This window comes from Amblyomma mixtum, chromosome 3, assembly GCF_055824585.1.
Source record: "Amblyomma mixtum isolate Tamu chromosome 3, ASM5582458v1, whole genome shotgun sequence".
NCBI classification, from domain to species: domain Eukaryota; kingdom Metazoa; phylum Arthropoda; class Arachnida; order Ixodida; family Ixodidae; genus Amblyomma; species Amblyomma mixtum.
The window spans coordinates 285,791,854-285,811,587 of NC_143014.1; positions in this window are offsets into that span (position 1 = coordinate 285,791,854).

Consider the following 19,734-nt stretch of genomic DNA (forward strand, 5'->3'; position numbering starts at 1 on the left):
GCCGGTAGTCTACAATCAGTTGTGCGGTGGTAGTTGCGATAATGCCAACAATTTAAGCAGCTCTTCAAGCTGGTAGAACGCCAGCAATGTCGATGTTTTTACAATGTTATATACCGGTAAAACAAGTCATCAAGCCTGTTTAGATATATGTCGTCGATGTTAACTCGCCCTGTGAACTTAGTCGAGCGAAGCGGTTGTAACATCAGGCTAGCACTGTAAAATATTTCCTAAATAGCTCGATGATCCACTAGCGCATCTAGTGCCTATCTTCAAGGAAGGATTAAGTAACCGGGCAGCGAGGGCTTATGTTCATGTAAAAATTTTAGTGCTCTTCATTAAAGTCAGTACTACAGTTGGACAGGGCGCTTTTACCTTACCGTATGACACATGTCCTGACGACATAAGGGGTCTTCCTTCGGCTGCATGCCTGAGTGTTGTGTAGTTTACTGCAGTGTTTCTGAAGTTATTCTTTGGGTGGATGAAGCGATGTTCATGAAACCCGCCTAAACGGAGGAGTCTCTTTCTCTCTAACTATCAGAAACGATATGGTGTGTACCGTCTCGTGGGTATGGAATTTCTAGATTAAGTATTTATTTTTATGCGAAATTATGTTTTCATTGTCGAGTGTGATTTTTTGTACCCTTGTTATGAGAGTAAGTTTGAATTGGATATTGTCATAAATATTTTTATGGAGCTTTGAGCTAGAATATCTCTTTCATTGCATTAGGACCATTTGATATTGTCAAGGTTTTCAGCTAAAATTGTCTGTGGAAGCTCTAGATCCTGCTTATCTGAACCATGCCATGGAGCATGACTCCAAAAAAATACAGTATTCAAGCTTGCTTAAGTAAAAATTGTATGCTCAGTTATTGCGTCTAAGGTTCATTATTCCATGCTTTATTCGATATTTAAAGCTAACTATCCTTATTTCATGGTATAGTGTATTTGAAAATCTGACCTCGACGTGTCCTGACATGTTCAAAGTGCAGGCCTCATTCCACATTGGAGGGGAAACACGAAAGCTGTTTTAGGAACAAATGAAAAGAACTGCAGGTAAATAAGAAGAACTGTGCATCAGTTTCAGTTTACGACATATTCGGCTTATTTGCATCTTACATGAGGCAATAGTGAGGAAGCAGGCAGTCTTCCTTGTGGGCAAGATTAATCATCTGTTTTTGGCAATGGAAATAGCCTGAGAGCATACGGTGCTGACAAAACGATCTCCATTTATCATCACTATTAGCCATGCTCCGTCCATTTGAAAATAGTCAGCATGACAAGAAGCAAACTGTAGACGTACAGCAAGTAAATTGGTAACATTCCGATAGAGGCCGAATGGACAGTTCGGCTTTCATCTCTGAACGAAAGAATTATTGACGAACGTATCACCAGCTTCTTGTTGCTGGTTCTTTTACCTCCAACTCGCCTCAATATACTAATCAAATTAATAAACTTTTTTGTCATAATGTTTTCCGCCGGCTTCCCGTTCTTGTTTGAGTGTATTATCCTTTCATATAGTGTGGAGTGTCCTCTCGCTCTGTTTTAATGTTTTTTACTTTTCATGGCTAGGGTTCAAGGCTGTCGCCGTACGCTCCCTCCGCAGTTTTTTTTTGTTGTTGTTCCTTCATGCGGGTTTGTAGGCATGTGCCAGAACAGAAGGCGCTGCGGAAAGCATTGTGCAGACGACGCGACGCCAAGGCCTTCTCCTTCAGTCCCGTCAGTCAGAACGATGCACCAATGGAGTGCCTTTAGCGAAAGTAACCCCCATGACGTCAACGGGGTTCAGAGTAGCGGGGCGGGGACGTTTTTGTTGAAGGAAAGAACGAGCGGGCTTTGATTTGAATTTTCGCAGCTTTTCGGGGCGCGCATGGCTCTAGTATTTTGCAGAGGTTATCTTCGATGCCTCATCTATGCAGTGGGCTTGTTTTTCAAAAATTTCCGGAACCTGGTAAGTGGCCCTTTAGGGTTACGACGCGATAGCCTTGATGGCGCGCTTCAGCGGCCTGGGGTCTTGTTTTCATATCACTTCGCAGACGCGGACACTGCCGGAGAAGACACACAAGGTTTCGCTTTAACCATGTAGAACGAAAGTGCCTCGGTGGCATAGGGAGCGTGTCTGCTTTGCATGCAAGGGGCACGGAGTCGATTCCAATCTCGCCCTAACTTACTTTTAAGTGCAGTTAACTCACTTTACATTCTTACATGTCATAATGACGTTTGTGTAATGTTAACAGCTTAAATTCGCAATTTATGAGATCTTTTCATCACTTTTAAATCCGCCTCACTACCTGTCACTGCGAAACTTTTCGACTAATTCCAATTGTCTCTCACGCCACCGGGTTATCCGCTAAACTGTAGTTTTAACGCTTTTGCCTTGACACGGGTCGTATAAAAGATCTTGGCTATGGATTACAAGAAGACAGAGCTTGACCACCTCGGCTTCCGCCTTTCCGCCTTGGGTCGCATTTGCGCACTGTGTTTTTAGTAATGTCCAAAACGAAGCCCATCGACAAACTGCACTGCGAGCGTTATGCGTATGTATCCCGTGTGAGTGCATCGTATGTGGTGCTTGTACCAGAAACAACCAGTTACTATTTCGAGCTATGTGTGGACGTGCAACAGCGTCTACCGTGTTTGCCCGTTCGCTAAGTGCTCACACGTGGCGATGCTACTTGCAAAACCTCTGAGTTTATTTCTGCGCCCCTGAGACCAAATCCGATTAATATAGTAGGCTGAAGATATTATTGGGATCGACAAATGCGTTTGCACTTCAGTCGGTGGGCTCTTCTTGTGAATTCATTTCATGCGTAGACGATCCTGCCTCCAGCAATGCCGCTATTTTTCTATCTTTCTCACAGCTGAACTAGTAGGCTTCCCGGTGTTGGTTCAGAAAAAATGTTTCCGGATGCCGCCTAATGAAAGCCTACTTAAGCGTCCAGTTGCATGCAATTTGTAAGATATAAGCGTGCTTGCTGTTCCGTACCTTGTTACATATTAGCATCAGGTGTATATAATAATATTCCCATGGGATTCGCTGCATCTATTATTGTACCCTGTAATTATATGATACTAAGTTAGGTATTATGCTGTTGTATTATTTGCCCCTTCATTTAAAACTCTTCCAAATCACCTGGCTGTGCTATTTTTTCATTGTGTCATTACGCAATAGACATAGAAGTACTGGTTTGTTCATATGCCCATGCTTATGGATGTTCGCATGAACTTCGGTTCATAATTTCCGCTCAGCCTCTTATATGCAATAAGGGCGCTCTGATACGGGCACAAATATGAGAACAAGTAAAATAAGTGCTCCACATTGCCGTATTTTTGTACTAATAACTGCAGGTGATCGGGCGGGAGTTATAAAGGCGACTTTCAAGGCAATCTCATTTGGGTAAGGTCATGCCGCCGTGCGGAGGCCTTCGGTGTCTAGGTGATGTTGCCTGCTCACACGGCGAACGATCGCCTACCCGAAGTTGGAAATGAATTTTTTGGGTAATATAAAAACCGAGCTCTTAAGGCCCAAGTTAACTTTAATTCTTTCTATAGGTGTTTCTGAAGTTTACAAAAGGAAGGGGAAGCTTGCAGACTCTGCGTTCTGCTCCCATTTCTATGTCCGAACAGTTACGTGACTCAGGATTCGGTTTCTTCCTCGCTACTCGTCCCATGCAAACACGCGTTTCTTCCGGCGTCCACCGTTCTATAGGACTCGTAAATAGCAATTGCGCACACTGCGGTGTTAGTCTAGACTGATTATGTTGTACCACTGCACTATACGAACAAAAAGTTCTATTTCTCCTTCTTGGATGCAGTGACTCGTCACCGAAGCATCTACGCGCGTTCATTTGTTGGACAGTCTTTCTCTCTCTTTCCCAGCGCCCGCAGGGAGAAAGACAAAAAGAGTCAAACAGATTGCGCGGCCGCGACAGCCAGGCATCCGGAATGACAGGTCGCAGCTTATGTGCAAACACTTCCCTGCAGGACGCCGTCGGGGCAACAACCATGCCACAGCCCGCGCCTCTAGGGCCGAGAGGAGTGCGGACAGCCGCATGCGGACAGGCGGCGCGGGTGACAAGGCAGCCAGCGGCAGCGGCCACCGTCGGCCACCCGATCAATAGGAATGAGAACGCGTGGGCGCCGACGTGCATAATGCAGCACACGAGCCGAGCTTATATGCGCGAGCGCGCGCGCGTTTCGCTTGTACTACGTGTGGCTTGTCAGGCAACCGCGATGAAGCGCAGAACAGAGATAAACTACGGGGCAGGGGTACAGCGAACTATACGGAGAGTAATGAACCTGACCGATCAATGGCTACTGCCAAGTTATCACGCGATAAAACGCAATTCAGCGGCTTCCTGAGCAAGGAAACGTAGCGTAAGCCAACGATGGAAGTGGTCATATGACGGCCTCGGCGCAGCTGTTGCGCCAGCCACGCTCTTTCTCCGAGCAGCAGTTTGCCCGGAATGCAGTTGGTGACCCCGCTGAACGGAAATCATTTGCTGACCTTGACGTTGACCGTAGGCCCTGTAGACTATGTTGAATGGAGCGTCGTTGATAAACATCAATCAGTCATTTAAAGTTGGTTTGCACACTAGTCCTTAGAGCTCAAAAAAAGGTCAGTAGAGTTTCGCTTCATCTGAACGACAACCAAGCTAGAATAGTTGCTTTTCCTCTATGCACCGTGGAATAGGCTTGAAAATTGTGTTAACAAAAATTGTGTTGGTAATCATAATTGGTCACGATTGTCAAGTGTAAGCAAGACAGGCCATGTTAAACCGTGGCATCCCTGGAAATTCATACTCAGTCACGATGGTCATGTTTTGTCGTGTTAATAACACTGAGTCATGTTTAGTAAGGCAAAGTTCTGGCAGTCATGGCAAACCATGCTGAGTCACAGTAGTCATGTCAAATCATGTTATACTGTCATGGCAAGTCATGGCAAGTCATGATAATCCTGTTAAATGACGACATATTATGCTAAATTCAGTCCGGCATGACAATTTATGTTGAGTCATGATGAATCATGATTTTGATGCTGTGCAGATTGTGCACTAAGCTCGACAAGGACAGACCTGGGACCGCACAAATTGCCCTAGAGAACCGCTGTTTGCCTTAGTGGAAGCCTAAGTGCTGGTGCACTAAAACGGCCTCATTATGTCGCAGTGAGTGTAGTACGATTTGCCGCAATGCCGCTTCGGGTACTCGTCGCTGTCGTTTACTAAAGCGTACTTCGCCGCAGAGCATTATCGGCGAGATCCAGCGCGTGTAGCAGAAGACGCGAAGGACCTCCCCTCGTTCCCTGTACGCTTGCGCCGCTTCGCTTCGATGCGCGGTCGCGCCGGATGCACAGGCGCTGTGCAGAGCGCGGCCGCGCTGAGCCGTGTTCACTCCAAGAGTGGACGCCCTGCACATGTTTTATACCGTATGGCAGTGAAATGGTACCTGAAGAGGCCAACGGCCGGTCGCCATTGAGGAACCGTGCACTCGACGCTGGCCGGTCCAGCATCGCCCTGTTCGGCGGAAAAGGGGGTGCATACAACCGAGCCAGCAGCGCCGAGGAAAGAAGATTGCGCCGATACGGCTCCAGGAGGGATAGACTGAACGTTACCATGACCACGGCAGAGCCGCCTGCAAAGCACTATGCGCCAGTACAAATACTGCTCGATCACTTTCTTTAGCGCCAAGAATGCCGTTAAAAGCGCCTCGTCTGTTTTAACGATTGTCAAAGCCTGTTCCTGAAACGTGTGGCAATAGGTTACCAGGGGATTTTGGGGAACTAATTTGCGAATGTTGCGAAAGCATTGAAATTTTATTCAAATTATATTCCGATCTCTTTCTAAACCTATTCAAATTTCTTTCTAATTATAATGTAATTATATTGTACTGTAGTTAGCGTAAGTGTAAGTACTGGTACTGATTATTTCTGCTTATCATTTTGTATTTTCTTGCCTTCGATGTAGCCATTTGGACCTATCGCGAGCTTGTAACCCGGGATTCAGACTTCGTATACCACCCAGCAGTCACGAATTACAGACTGTGGTGGTAGTGGTTTATTTAAAAATAAAAAGTGAAGCAAAAGATTGTTGCCGGCCGCGGCAATTGCTATCTAATATCTGAAGCACCCGAGCTGCAGCCGGCGGAAACGAAAGGGAAAGGGAGAGGATAGTGAGGAGAAGTATAGAGGTGAGCGACAGCAAGAAAGGACAGGGGAGAGCTTTGTACACTATTTGCAAAATACAAAAGTAATCAAGTTCACGCCGCTCGCGCGCTAATGTCCAAGCATTGTCCGAAAATAAGTGCGCGCGAGCGGCCACTGCGAACAATCACTTACAAAAGAGGTAAACTCTATGTACATAGCCACGCAAGCGTAGCGTCCTGTCTCGGACAGACTGTAGCGCGAATTCCTCCTTCAGTTACCTTCATAACGATTGGCGGCGCAGTTACGGTGTAATAATCACCATCAAAAAGGACTACTGAAACACGCAGGTGCGGGGGGCTGTTCGCATGACATCTGCTTCACTCGCGGAAAGGTCCAAAATCGGCCCTGCTATGGGAGGTGTGTGGATGTATCGTTGTCCGCCTGCTCTACGTGCGGCCGCGCGCCGCGCTCCACTTGGGTTTTCGTACATCCTTTCGTTGCTGTTGCGGCATGCTAAAACTGTTGCTCTGCTGGTTAACAATGGCAACCGCAGCGCTCGGCCAATGTACGCAGATAAAGAACATATTTTCCATCGATTCATTGACATATACAGTATGTTTCACCTATGATTTTACACAATTTTTAAAAATCGCCTTTTTGAATTACAAGAACGCTTTTTCGGCACAGCATTGTCAGTGGTTCAGTACACTATAATACATCTAAGACGTGCTAACAAGCTGCCTGGTTAACTAATGTTGCATAGGTAACTTTTTAACTAATATTGTTAGGCTCCTCAATTATTAAGAGACGTGTAGCACACCGTAATTAACGTTGATATCAGTTTTTAGAATTTTGAAAGCGCGGTTACCCTAGTCGCTGTGGCCCAAGACATTTTGGCTAAATCGCGCCAGAATGCATGCGCTTTTGAGTAGCTTCCAGGCAAAGCAACCTTTCCAGTGAACAAAACGCGTCAAAATTTGTTGGGCCACAGCGTCGAGGGTAACCGCGTTTTCGTGATTCTAAAAACTGATATAGATGTTAATTACGGTGAGCTAGACGTCTCCTAATAATTGGTGAGCCTAACGGTAATAGTAAAAACGTTAACTACTCATTATTAGTTAACCGTGCTGGTAGTTAGCGCGTGCTAGCAGTAGTTTGATGTATATCATTTTGCCATAGCATTGTAAGCGAGGTAGTGTATAAATATATATATATATATATATATATATATATATATATATATATATATATATATATATATATATATATATATATATATATATATACACACACACACAGGCAGACAAGTAAAGGGGAATGAGGGGCTCGTTATACATTTTTAAGAGAAGCCCACAGCCACAGAAACCAAGGAAAACAAGGGATTTTTTATTTATTTTTATTTATTTTGTGCTGTTGATCAATTTAGAATATTACTGAATAAGTTATCGCTTAAAGCTAATGCATTAGAAAAGCACAACAAAAAACAACCACATGCCGCCGGTGGGATCCGAACCCACGACCTCCGAATTACGCGTCCGGTGCTCTACCTCTGAGCTACGGCAACGGCTGTCAAATCTTCTGCTTTCGGGGTTATTTATGTTTACAAATAACCTAACCTTGAGAGTGTTCATCAGCGCCACCCACGTTCGTAAGCGGCGGACGTAGCACGTCCTGAGTTACCGCTTGTCTGACGTGGAACGTCATCGAATGGCGAGGGTGGAAGCTGTGTGAGAACCTTCTTGTGCTTCCTATGGCGTCAAGGCTGCCAGAACCGAGGCCTTCGCTAAACAATTAAGCAGCCAAGTGAAGGGGATTGAGGGGCTCGTTATACATTTTTTAAGAGAAGCCAACAGCCACAGAAACCAAAGAACACAGGGGATTTTTAATTTATTTTATTTGTTTTGTGGTGTTGATCAATTTGGAATATCACTGAATAAGTTATCGCTTAAAGCTAATTGACTTAGAAAAGCAGAAGAAAAACAACCACATGCTGCCGGTGGGATCCGAACCCACGACCTCCTAATATATATATATATACTATGCACTAGAGATGTGAAGTTTATCTGAAACAGTGCAGTTGACATTTTCAGTACATCATTTCGTGCATCATTCACGCAATACATGCGCGATCATTCTGTTGCTGCCCGCACAATACAGAAGAACCATTGCGTGCACAGTCAGTGCACACAATTTAATGCACGCATGACTGCTTTGTCAAGAGCAGTGAATAAATCACAATTCATTATCAAACGCTCCGAAATGGATGATGGCTTTCTTTCTTTCTTGCCCCGTTTTCTTGGGCCAGGTTGGGAAGAGCAGCTAATATATTCCCGATTAGCATTTAATCATTGATAACAGGCAGCGGAATCCATACTCGAATAGAGAAGGCAAATAGGCACTGAGTGAAAAATCGTGTATAGATCACGCTAAAGCGAAGGGCACGTAAACCTCGCAATCGCTGAGCTCAATATAACGATGTGCGGGAAGGCGGACTATATAATTTGCTGCTACGCAGAAGCAGAACCAACTACGGGTAAAAGCTCCCTTTAGAAACTTTCGAAAAGCAAGCTCAAAGCTTCAATGGATTGTAAACGCATCGGCTATATCCGCTGTACTGATGATAGCCTGCGTATAGCTCGAAAATATTCGCAGTAAAGATGAAGCACTTCTTAACAGCTGTCATCCTATTCAGGACTGGTACACCATTAAAATTGTTTTTGATTCATTCCAGTTTTCTTTTCACTGCCCGTCGTCACTGACTGAACCCAGCTCAAGCGGTGGCGTAATTTCGCTTCTGCAAATCGCGAACTGTGCTGTAAAAAATAATCGATATTTAAGTGTGTCATTCAGCTGCACTGAGTAAGCAATGCTAATAAAACGTACTAAGTTTTTTAATTGCTCTTCTCGATTCCCTTGTTTGGCATGCGATATCCAAAAGCGAAAGCTCAATAAAGGAACAGCCCGAATATAATAGCTCAGCTCAGCGCAGTAGTTTGCTTTAATTCAAGGAGAGTAATGCATCGTAGGGCATTCTGACTCTGGGCACAATCATTTGAAGGGATCCTTATTTGAGTTGATCATGCTCCTTCAGTAAGAGGTTTTGTATTTTTGGGTTAGGCCGAACTTGATTGAACAGCAGCATGAAATTTGCATTTTAATTTCTGAACACGAAGTATGGTGGCCTTTATCAAACATGGCAGTGGGTGTTCTTGCCATTTAATGAAGTACACTATACGTGCAGCCTGCTCCTACTCTATGTGAAATGTTTATTTTGGGTATACTTCCTCTGCTGAAACTTTAGTGCGAAAACATAAGTACTTTCACGTGTTGTCTGCTGTCTGACATCGCGAGCCCCTGAATAGATATACTGTTATTGTAAAGCCAGGCATAATGGACTTACTGAGGCCTTGAGGCGTACGTACTACTACTAAGACTTTTATAGCTACTCGTGTTATTATTGCCTGCTGTTTTTTTTTTTTTTGGGGGGGGGGGAGTTTTGATTTTTAAATTAGTTACAACATTTTTGTAAAGGTCATAAGTATAGTCAGAAGACTGTACCTGGACCCCCGTTTTAAAAATTTCTAATATAAATTTCGTCTAGATGCAATCTCTAACAGAAAAAAATCTCTACCTCTCCCGTAACCAAGAGTAAAGTAAGCACGAAATGCAGGACGATGCAGAAGCGTACGCGGACACGACGAGACGCAGGCCTGACAAGAATGTATATGCAGCGCGTTCGAAACTGTCTAAAGTGCGTAGAGGCGAAAGTGTTTTCCGCAACACTTTGCCTATGTGACACTGGTGACGTCACCACTGAATTACGTCACACATAATTGATGACGAAGTAATGACAAATTACTAATTAGTGACTAATTACTGATTAATGAATAAATACTAATTAACTGCTAATTAATGACGCTTAAGCTTCGCCTTTAGGAGTGGAACGCGACAGCGTGTAGCACTGCCAGGCAGTCCACGGAACGCCACCACCCGTTCGGCGCGATGCCTTGCCCTTTGAACGCAACACTTTTTGAGGAAAGTAAATGGCGCAGTAATTGTCTGTCATCTCGGTGGACAGTCGAACCGCAACGTACATGAAGGGAGGAACGCCACGACCCGTTCGGCGTGAAGCTACCGGCTCTTGTATGCCGGCCCTGTAGGAGGGCTTAGAGAGTCTCGTTAAATGTCGTTAAATCTCGTACGGTGCCCGGATGCTCTCGTTTCAGCTCCCGAATGTGTGGAATTCAGTGCCCGGATGAGTGTAACTCAGTACCCGGATGAGTGGAATTCAGTGCCTGGATGTTGGCTGTCGGTCTCGGCGTGACGTCACCACACTGCCGACAACGGGAGCTAAAAGCATTTCATGCTTAAAAAATATCTTCTCAGTTTTTTCAGTTCTCGGTCTTTTTTACATTATTATAAGGCCATTAGTCTTTGTAATCTAACAAAGAAAATATTGGCCCTAATTTTCTCACGTACCAGGCGGAAAAATATGCTGGCTGCGGAGGAGACGAGTTGTTTTGTAGAATCGTATATAGTAAAAAAACACGTTGGCTGAGTTGTTGATGGGGACAATGCGGAAGGCGTGCAACGCTTCTCGACTTTGTTTTTTCTTGCTGTTGGCGCTACCTCGGAAAAGAGAAGGCTCTACTTGGCAGTACAGGAAGGTGAGGTTTTTCCGCATATTGCGAGGAACTGCTTTGGCTTCAGCAAGGATTTATAGCAAATGAAGTAAGAACTCTCACTATACTATCTTCTTGGTTGCGTATGAATAGAGCGTTAAGAAATAGGTATGCGGCGCAAAACTTTGTCAGAAATTATATGACGCCACGATGCACTGATTTGAAATTTGCATGCACCCAGCAGCTGTAGCTCAAAACCTTTTTCAGGAGTAAGTATGCACTGTTGCAGCAATAACAAAATTACTATTCTGATTGGCGTTTCACAATGATGCGGTCCACCTTAGCCCACACCGCTAGCACGGTCATGCTATCTCTTTAATAAAGCGGTGCCAGAAAGTCTAGCGAAATTCAGCGGTATTCGTACGAGAACGAAATTCTAAATTCTCTCAAGCATTCCTTTTCACGCACACTAATTGTTAGTGAGTAGTAATGAAATCATAAGAATTAGTATATATTTGTTTATCTATTTACTTATCGCGCCCGCCAAAAGCTTTGTGAAGTGGTACAAACGTTTATCAATACATAAAAAGAAAATAAGAGGAAAACGCTAAATTACTGAGAAACCGTCTAAACGTGTTGAGGCCAAATGAGCTCAGCAAGCAACACTTGAAATTGGCAATGCGGCGGTGAAGTTCATGTACATTAAGGCCGGCTGCCATGTCCGCATTACAAAGGCACATCATCATTCTTGAAAATATGTTCAGTCAATACCAACTTACGTACACAGACAATTATCTCACTCTGATGCATTTCAAGATGAAGAAACGTTCTTCCTCGTCACCCTTGTTCAAGCTGGGGGCACACTGTCACACTGATCACAATCATGTGGATATTAGTTTAAGATAGTCCTTCGTTGCGCTCATCAAAACAGCAAAATTTGTCCGTCGGATTACATCAGAAGACAGCGATTTTCTACATTCTTACCCGCCCCCCACCCCCCAAAAAAGTGAGACACCTGGCGGATAACTTTTTTGAATGTCGTATATTTCATTTATATGCGCGGAATCTCGTTGACTATAAAGTGTGCACCTATTTATAAGGGTAGAATTGGCCGCTGCAAGCCGAGTATATATTCTGGTTTTGAGAGCACCTACTTTGTTTTCATTATGCCCTACACACTCCCATCTGTGCCTGTTCGCAAGTTCAACTGCACATGCAACAAGCTGCACTGGCACAAAAATAAATAGTGAATCTTGTGCCTACTTTTCGACTCCGCAGCTTTCCCCCGCACCGTGATCAGGTTCGTCATGAAATGTAGCCAAGCCTGTTGAGGCCTACATATATGGCATGAACGTTGACACAGTAGTGGACACATTAAGAAAGTAAATAAAGAAGATGTAGTAGCTGTCAACAGAGACTGTATCAAAAGAACACCTCTCTGCCATAAGGAGATCTTCGAAGTTGTATTTCAAGCTGTAGAAGACACTCTTTAGTCCTCGAAACTTTGATATCTCGTGGCCGGGTCGCGGGCTTAATGATACTTCCTAGAAGCGAATTTTGCTGGTAGGATTGACGATCTAGGAGCAACCTAATCTACTACTGAAGTGGAAATAGAATTTTTTGCTACGAGGCCCGCAAGAGCTACACTGTTTACCTATGTGAAGAAAATGTCATTCATCACTTTCCTGCACCAGCGAACACTAGGGTCTTAATGCTGTAACGACCTCCTAATAAAAATATACGGTTGATACTTATGTCTTGGCGTTGCAAAAATAATGATGTACCTCCCTCTACTGATTTTAAACCTAAAAAATGCGGCAAAGAAAAGTCGTCATTGAATTCCTGATTGATACAATAGATGCCCCTAAACAGCATACTTTCAGGGCCTAGAAGCGTAGCTTTGTGTCTATACGCCTTTGGCTGTCAAAATTTTAATGGCCGCCGCTATAAATTTAGCATTGCAAGCCAGCTTTAGAACGAGAAAACATAGCATGCGGCATGTTTCTATGTTCGCTTTCGTGTACTTCTAAATGGTAACAGCGAGAAGAAACAGAGCGACAGCTACAGGCGAAGCGGGATCGGAGAGGTATATCAGACTGATCAACCTTGTGGAGTTGTACTGCCACGGAACGGTTAAATCGCTGTGTGTGGTTTCTCAGTGATACCGCTCCTTGACACGGCCTGAAAAGCGTCGCAGTATCAGCAGCCGCAGATGAGGCGTATCTCTTTGCATAGCACATCTGAAGGCAGAATGTTTTCAAAATCGATAGCACTATAGTTGGCACACGGGACACTGTGTCAACACACAGAGGCAAGGGCATTTGGACTTATGCAGCAGCTGCATTTCGAAGTGATGAAAGGCCGCCAACTGTGTTTCGAAAGGGCCTCGGATAAAAAAAATGAGGTATTGACCGCAGCATCGCAGATGCCAGGCTGTCTTGATGGAGTCTGCCACCCCGGGCTGTGCCGCAGGATGAACTTCGGAAACACTCCAAGAATGCCGCATATATAGCGACCTGCACTGTTAGTTTCATCCTGCTGCAGAAAAGGCTGGGAAAACATCCCGAGGCCACATCAGGAACACTGGCTTTGTGCAACTAATTTCACAGTTCTGACAAGAAGTGCAGAGGATGGCAGGGCCGACCGTTGACGTATGGGACAGCCTGAGGCGGACAATACGGCGAACATATAAGCTATGGTGAAGCGCGTGCAAGGGAATGCGACACAGTCGTGGCATGGTTAGAAAGAGGATTGGTCGTTACAAACGGCTGTGAGCACATACCACATGGTCGGAAACTTTATCACCTCTTGGGCCACATGTTTATGCATATTTTGGGCACTCCTAAAAGAAGTTGAAGAAAAATATTTGTTTAGATGGAACCTTTCCGCCTAATGGCATTGTCCCCTAGTTGATGTGCGCCGTTATTGAAGGCACAGGGTTCATTTTTCCCATCTGCGAGTTCCTCAACGTGCATTTCATGCTAAGTACATGGATGTTTTTCTATTTCTCCTTTATTGGGATGCAGCCACCACCTGCCCGAATGTAAACCAGAATTTCGGGCTCAGAAAAAGATTTTGGCGGCGGGACCACTTCGATGGTTTCCAGAGAAGAAGTACGGGATGTCCTAAACTATCGGTGCTTAAGTTTTCAACGCATTAAGACACCCAACTATATTCACCACAGAAACGATGTTACGAAAATCTAAACCATTTTTTCCGAGCGCCCACACGGACGCACAGTGTTTTTACGCTCACACTCATATAGAGAAGTTTGCTATGGTGTCAACTGTTCTATCATTTCAAAACTAACATAGATACCACCTGAGCTGACGCAAGTAAAGCATTAGTTGTGCTTATAATTGCTATACTTAAATTTTGTTCAGGAAGCGAAACTTGAAATTCTTCACAAAGCTAGTCAAGCAGCGTAGGCTGAAAAATGCGGCTACCATTGATTCTTTGTATGTTCCCGATGATCCGAACGACACAAGCAAAACTTTTTTCTGCCTTCTGGCGAGACTATGCCCGATACGCGGTTCCACTTTCTGTTGTAATTAATTATAGAAAATAGCTCGAGTGTACCGTATGTGTCGCAGGCTTTAAAGAAATCAGAACATGCACCTTGTCTGTCCATAATAAAGAGAACTGAAAGAGCAGATCAGTACGCATTCGTACTGCGCCGTATTTTGCAATAGTTTCATCGCCGTGAATGAAACGCTCCAGAAAGTCTGAGTGCGCTCAGCGTGTATAATGGACTTCATTTATCGTGGTACTGTGAGCGTGCTTTTGTGGTATCTAGGCCGCTGATCAATACTATCCTGGGTTCCATAATGTGCTCGGGAGTCAAGCCATTTATCGATCAAAGATTAGGTTCTTACTATCCCTGTATCCAGGCGCAGTAACTCAAGTCGTCGCAATAAAGAATCAAGTTGCCAGCTTCCACTGGGGTCATCAATCTCGAAAGATCGCTTCCGCGAAAAACAGTGCGGTGTTCTTTATGTACATCTTTTATCCTTATTCAGGGCTCCTGACCTCACGTGCAAGGAAGAAAAATGCCCCGGGGAAACTCTGCTCGAAGCTGTCTGTCTACGTCCACAGAGTGATGTGCCAGTAGCCGTTTCTGGAGACAGGCCGTCGTGGTAAGAACATGGGCACATTTTGGGTAAGTGTTTCCTTTTTTTTATCTGGCATGTTTTTAATCAGTGAATATTCGGAGTTGATCAACTAAAGGCAATAATTTTTAGGCGCCACAACAAAACAATCCATACGAACGTAGGTTGGTGCCGAACATGAGAAGATCAGACATCGATTGATTAATACTCGTATATCAGGAGAAGGTTACCTTTTACTGCCTCTTCTGTAGCACATGTCTGTAGATATAGGCTTTTGATTCATTTAAATGAACCTTTACGCCATAACCACAAAGCTAGCTGAAAAGTGGCGTTATTAATGACTAACTTCAGCCACCTCCTCTAGTAATTTTTGGCTAGTTTAGGATTATTGTTTCTACCTAAATCGAATTGCCCGCCACGTTTGTTCTAACATGGAGCGGACAACCTCACCTTTCAAGGGTAAGTTGCTGCATTGCATGCTTCACAATATACGCCTCTACTTAATGCACAGACTCACATCCCCTAATTATATTATAACTTTGAACATAAAAACAGTTTACTGAAGGGCTTGCTGCGGACTCTTATTTGTCGTAGAGCGCTAGCGCTTCACAGTCGTAGTTCAATGTGTCATTTAAATGCTCCTCTCTGTATGCGTGCCATTTCCACGCACTTCTTCATTGGTGCAAAGTGAACCACCATTTAGTGACAGTCTTTCGCAGCTACTTCCGTCGCACCTTTTATCTCTACCCTGCAGAGAGCTTAACGCTTTGCGTTCGTTAGAGTTTCAGAAATGAGACTCTGGTACCCATAGTCAGCGCTGATTCAGCGCTTGTGTGCGCCGTTTACAAAGGCTGTGAGGCCTAAAGGAAATTCTATCATTCGAGTCGGTGAGTAAGTGTCTTTTTCTGCGAACGTGTTTTGGCTATTACAAATTGCAGTTTAAAAAAGACGTCATGTTAGCACCCCTTTAATCACCTCTAGACAGCCAGATTAAAACAAAAAAAAACAGTTGCAAAACAAGTTGTAATGCGAGATGGCTAAAATTTAGGCCAAGTTTGTTCACTCAGGTATGTGTAAGGCAATATTGAAGAAATACACTAAGAGTGTCAGCTTTCTTGCGCTAATTAATATCAATGAAAATATGTATAAGTGAACATTTGCCTAGATGTTTTAATGGCATTTTGAAACACTTGTTCGCATAGTAAGAATAAACAGAGACTCCTAGCATCTGAGTCGTATACCTTTGATGGGGCCGTTTTTGCATCTCTCATTTTTCTACGCCTACGTCAAGGTATATGTGAGCTAAATGAAATGCAACTAGTGGTAGACAACCTGCATCGTGTAAATGACTCTCTGCTATCTGTTTTGAGCTAAAAGAAAGATGCCGTATTTGGACATCAACCAGATTTTTTTTTCACACAGGATTTGTATGGCTGGACACTGATATTCAATTATAAATTTTCATGTATGTGGGCAATTTTTCTCATGCAGATTCGCTGAAATGTGAAATCACTGTCCGTTATTTATGCACGGAGAGTGAGCGAGTCATAGAATTGGTCGTAATACGCCTATAATGATGATTATAATGATTCTTTTTATTGGCGCAAGGGCATCTGCGGTCAAGGAGCACCATGGCGAAAGGCAATTTCGTTTACTCAAGGTAAGGTACATTGGAGGTATACTGGAGGGGAGGCCTCTTCCTGAAAAGATGTTCAAAGGCACACTGTGTAGTATGCAGGCAAATTTCATTAACTGCAAAAAAGGGGTGGTGTATAGGGTTCCTTTGTCATGCAGAGAAATACATTACGGTCAAATGGCTAGGTGCATAAACGTCACATTGAAAGAGCACGAAATTTCCCTTGACAACTGGAAATACCCTTCTTTTAACCTCGTGCTGCACTGCAGGGAATGCAAAGAACATGAATATCATCCTTGCCTCCCGGACTTGCATAATACGCCGATATAGCACAGAAGGCTAGTAACCAGATAGGCAGGCAAATTTTCGAAGCATATTGCATCGCTAAGACGTTGGAAATGTGTTTGGCAAAACCGCCCGTTGTTTTACTGGGAAGCGAGATAGTGTTCCTTGATGAGTGTCTTTCCTCTGCAGTTTAATTCTTGATGTTTTTTTTGTTTACTTCGTTTTCCCTCGTTTCCGCTTTATTTCCTTAGTGATCCGTTAAACCTTAAGTTGTTAGACAGTGCCCGTGTCGTATTGTCTTTCATTGGTAGTTTGTCTGTTTTCAGCTGATCTTCAAGATGAGGTCAAAATACATTTCCGAAGAATTTCACCCCGAATAAGCCGAGCACCAGGCCAGGGGAAGCTTGTACTCATTGTATCATCGGTGGGTACCCGGCGGCACAGGAGATCGAACCCGGCATCTCCCGCATGTGAGTCGGATGCTCAAACCACCAAAACACTACTGTAGCACAATGCGCTTAGAATACCTTGCGCATTATTGAAAGACGTCTAATTTACCGTCTCAGTACACAATTTATTCCATACGAAAGCTGGTAACTGACGGGAGATTAACATAATATAGTTAACGAATCCACTTGAGGGCCGCATTTTATTACGATTCATTCAGAAAAGGAGCCCGAAACCGATAACATTTCCATTGAAACTGAATAAACAGAAGTACTGGGAGCCCACCTAGAGTTTCCAATTCGGCCTTAACTCATTCCCTGCCGCGCTTAAAATGAGCACTTTTTGAAGGTTTCACTGTTTTTTTTTCCTGTAAAAACTGTTGATTGAATACTTTATGCAATGTTCGGAAACAAAGCTAAATAAATGCGCTTTTAGGCATTGCAAGATTGAATAATGAATTTTCCGTCGCAACACAAAAATTTATTTACGAAATCAAGATGTTAGAAAAGCATTGAACAAAGCTTGTAAAAGTACGCTTGTATCTAAAAAGATAGTAAACACTTTCTTAAATTTGCAAATTTCTTGGCATACTATTGACCACTACTATTGAAAAAATCAGTTATATCTTGTATACTATTCTTCTTACGGAACAACAACTGGAAAGCATATAGTTGGGCTCCGGAGCGCGGCTGCCTGTGTTCCAGGCCGTCGCTGACAGAAATGAATTCCATCGGAAAAGCCACATCTTCATACTCGCTGCTGCTCGAGTCGGTGATCGAACCAATCGCGGACAAATGGGAATCCTGGGACCTGCGACGTTTTGGAGCGTGCGTCGCGCATGCGGAGGCTTCCGAGCGTCTTTGTAGTCATTTAAAATAAATGCCCCTCACGGGGAAAAAACTACATCGAAAATAAAACATTAGTTGCCTCACTAAAAGCCAGACAACGCAGCGTGCCCGTAGGTAATGTGGAAGATGATGGTAATAATGGTAGTAAATTTTTATGGCGCAAGGAAATCGCGGCCAAACAGCGCCATGCCACGAGGTATTTTCGCTTGCTCAAGATGGGTTCTTTGGACTCCACCTCCAGGCTCCGCAGTTGAGCGCCGAAGTCGCGTTAGCTGGAAATGGGCGCAACACCGCTTTTTCGCGTCTACGGAGCGTGTTAAAAAAACGCCGCATGTGGGCAACAAGAAAATTGCGTCGAGGACAAAACTTCAGTTGTCTAACTGCAAGCCAGACGCGTAGCGTACGAGTAAGCAACGCAGAAGGTTCTGAGGTTAGCGCGCGAAATCACCGTTAGACGCTATAGCGATGTTCAATGGACGCGGTAGCGAAAGAGTTAAGAAACAAGAGAGGTTGAGGCGGCGCATTTAAGTTAGGGCCATGTGTGAGGATCAAGAAGTTTACGTGGAGGCTTCTCGAGGGCATATAGTAGTCACGTATCGACAAGCATGAAGATTCCATCCCAAGGTGAGTCGTTCCTGAACTTGTGACATCCGTGGCCGTGCCACACCTGCGCACCTTCCCTTTTCGAGTGCCGCCTACCTATGCAAGCCAACATTTCCATCCGTAATCCCCCCTCACCTCTCTTCCTTTCTTGCTCCTGTAGACCGCAGTGAAGATTGTGAAACTGCCTACTCGTCCAGCGCTAAGTAAAACCACGCCTCTACGCTGTCTTGTAAATCAGAGAGGAAATAATAAAGAAATGTACTCATATGCAGCATCCTTTAAAAGTTCTCTGGCTAACAAAATTTTCAAAAGATCTTAATATTTTTTAATGTTATGCAAGTTGCAGGGGACGTTTATTTGGCTCGAGTATTTCGCCTCTACCTCTAACTGCAGTCGTAAAAACAATTTTTTCTTCTCGAGCTGATATTTTAGTTGACTAGAAGGATGTGTATGAAAATCTAGGGGTTGCATCAAGGTGAACTACGTGGCAATAGTTCCAAGTTAACAGAGAATAAATGTCACAAACCCCTCGGCTGTGTGGCTTGCGACCATGGTCATGGAATTCAGCAAATAGCAAATCCCGATCTGAACAATTTGCTCCCCGGCCTTAGGCGTCTTAGCAGCGCTGATGGCACACGTGGCTCATCTTAAAAACATTAAAAAAGTTGCGTAGATAGAGTTATGCAGGCTCAAGTCACCACAGCTATATATTGGAACTCTGACCTGTAGGCAATAACCACACGGGTGACTTGTGCACATAACATATACATCAGTAGTTCTGGCATATACGAGACTTGTCTACAAAGCAATCATCCCGATTTATCTTTCCAAAGACCTCCATCTTTGTTTGCATATAATTTGGTCGTCTGCTAGAGTTGAATGCGCCCCAGATGCGCCACTGGTCTGGTTTAGACTTTCTGAAAGGAAGTGCGACACCAGTGAAGGACTTTTTTTCCGCAGTGTGGGCTCCGTATTCCCCAAGGTTGAGAAACTTTTGACTGCTTTTGCATCATGCTCCACATTCGTCTCACAGTTCAACTCTTGT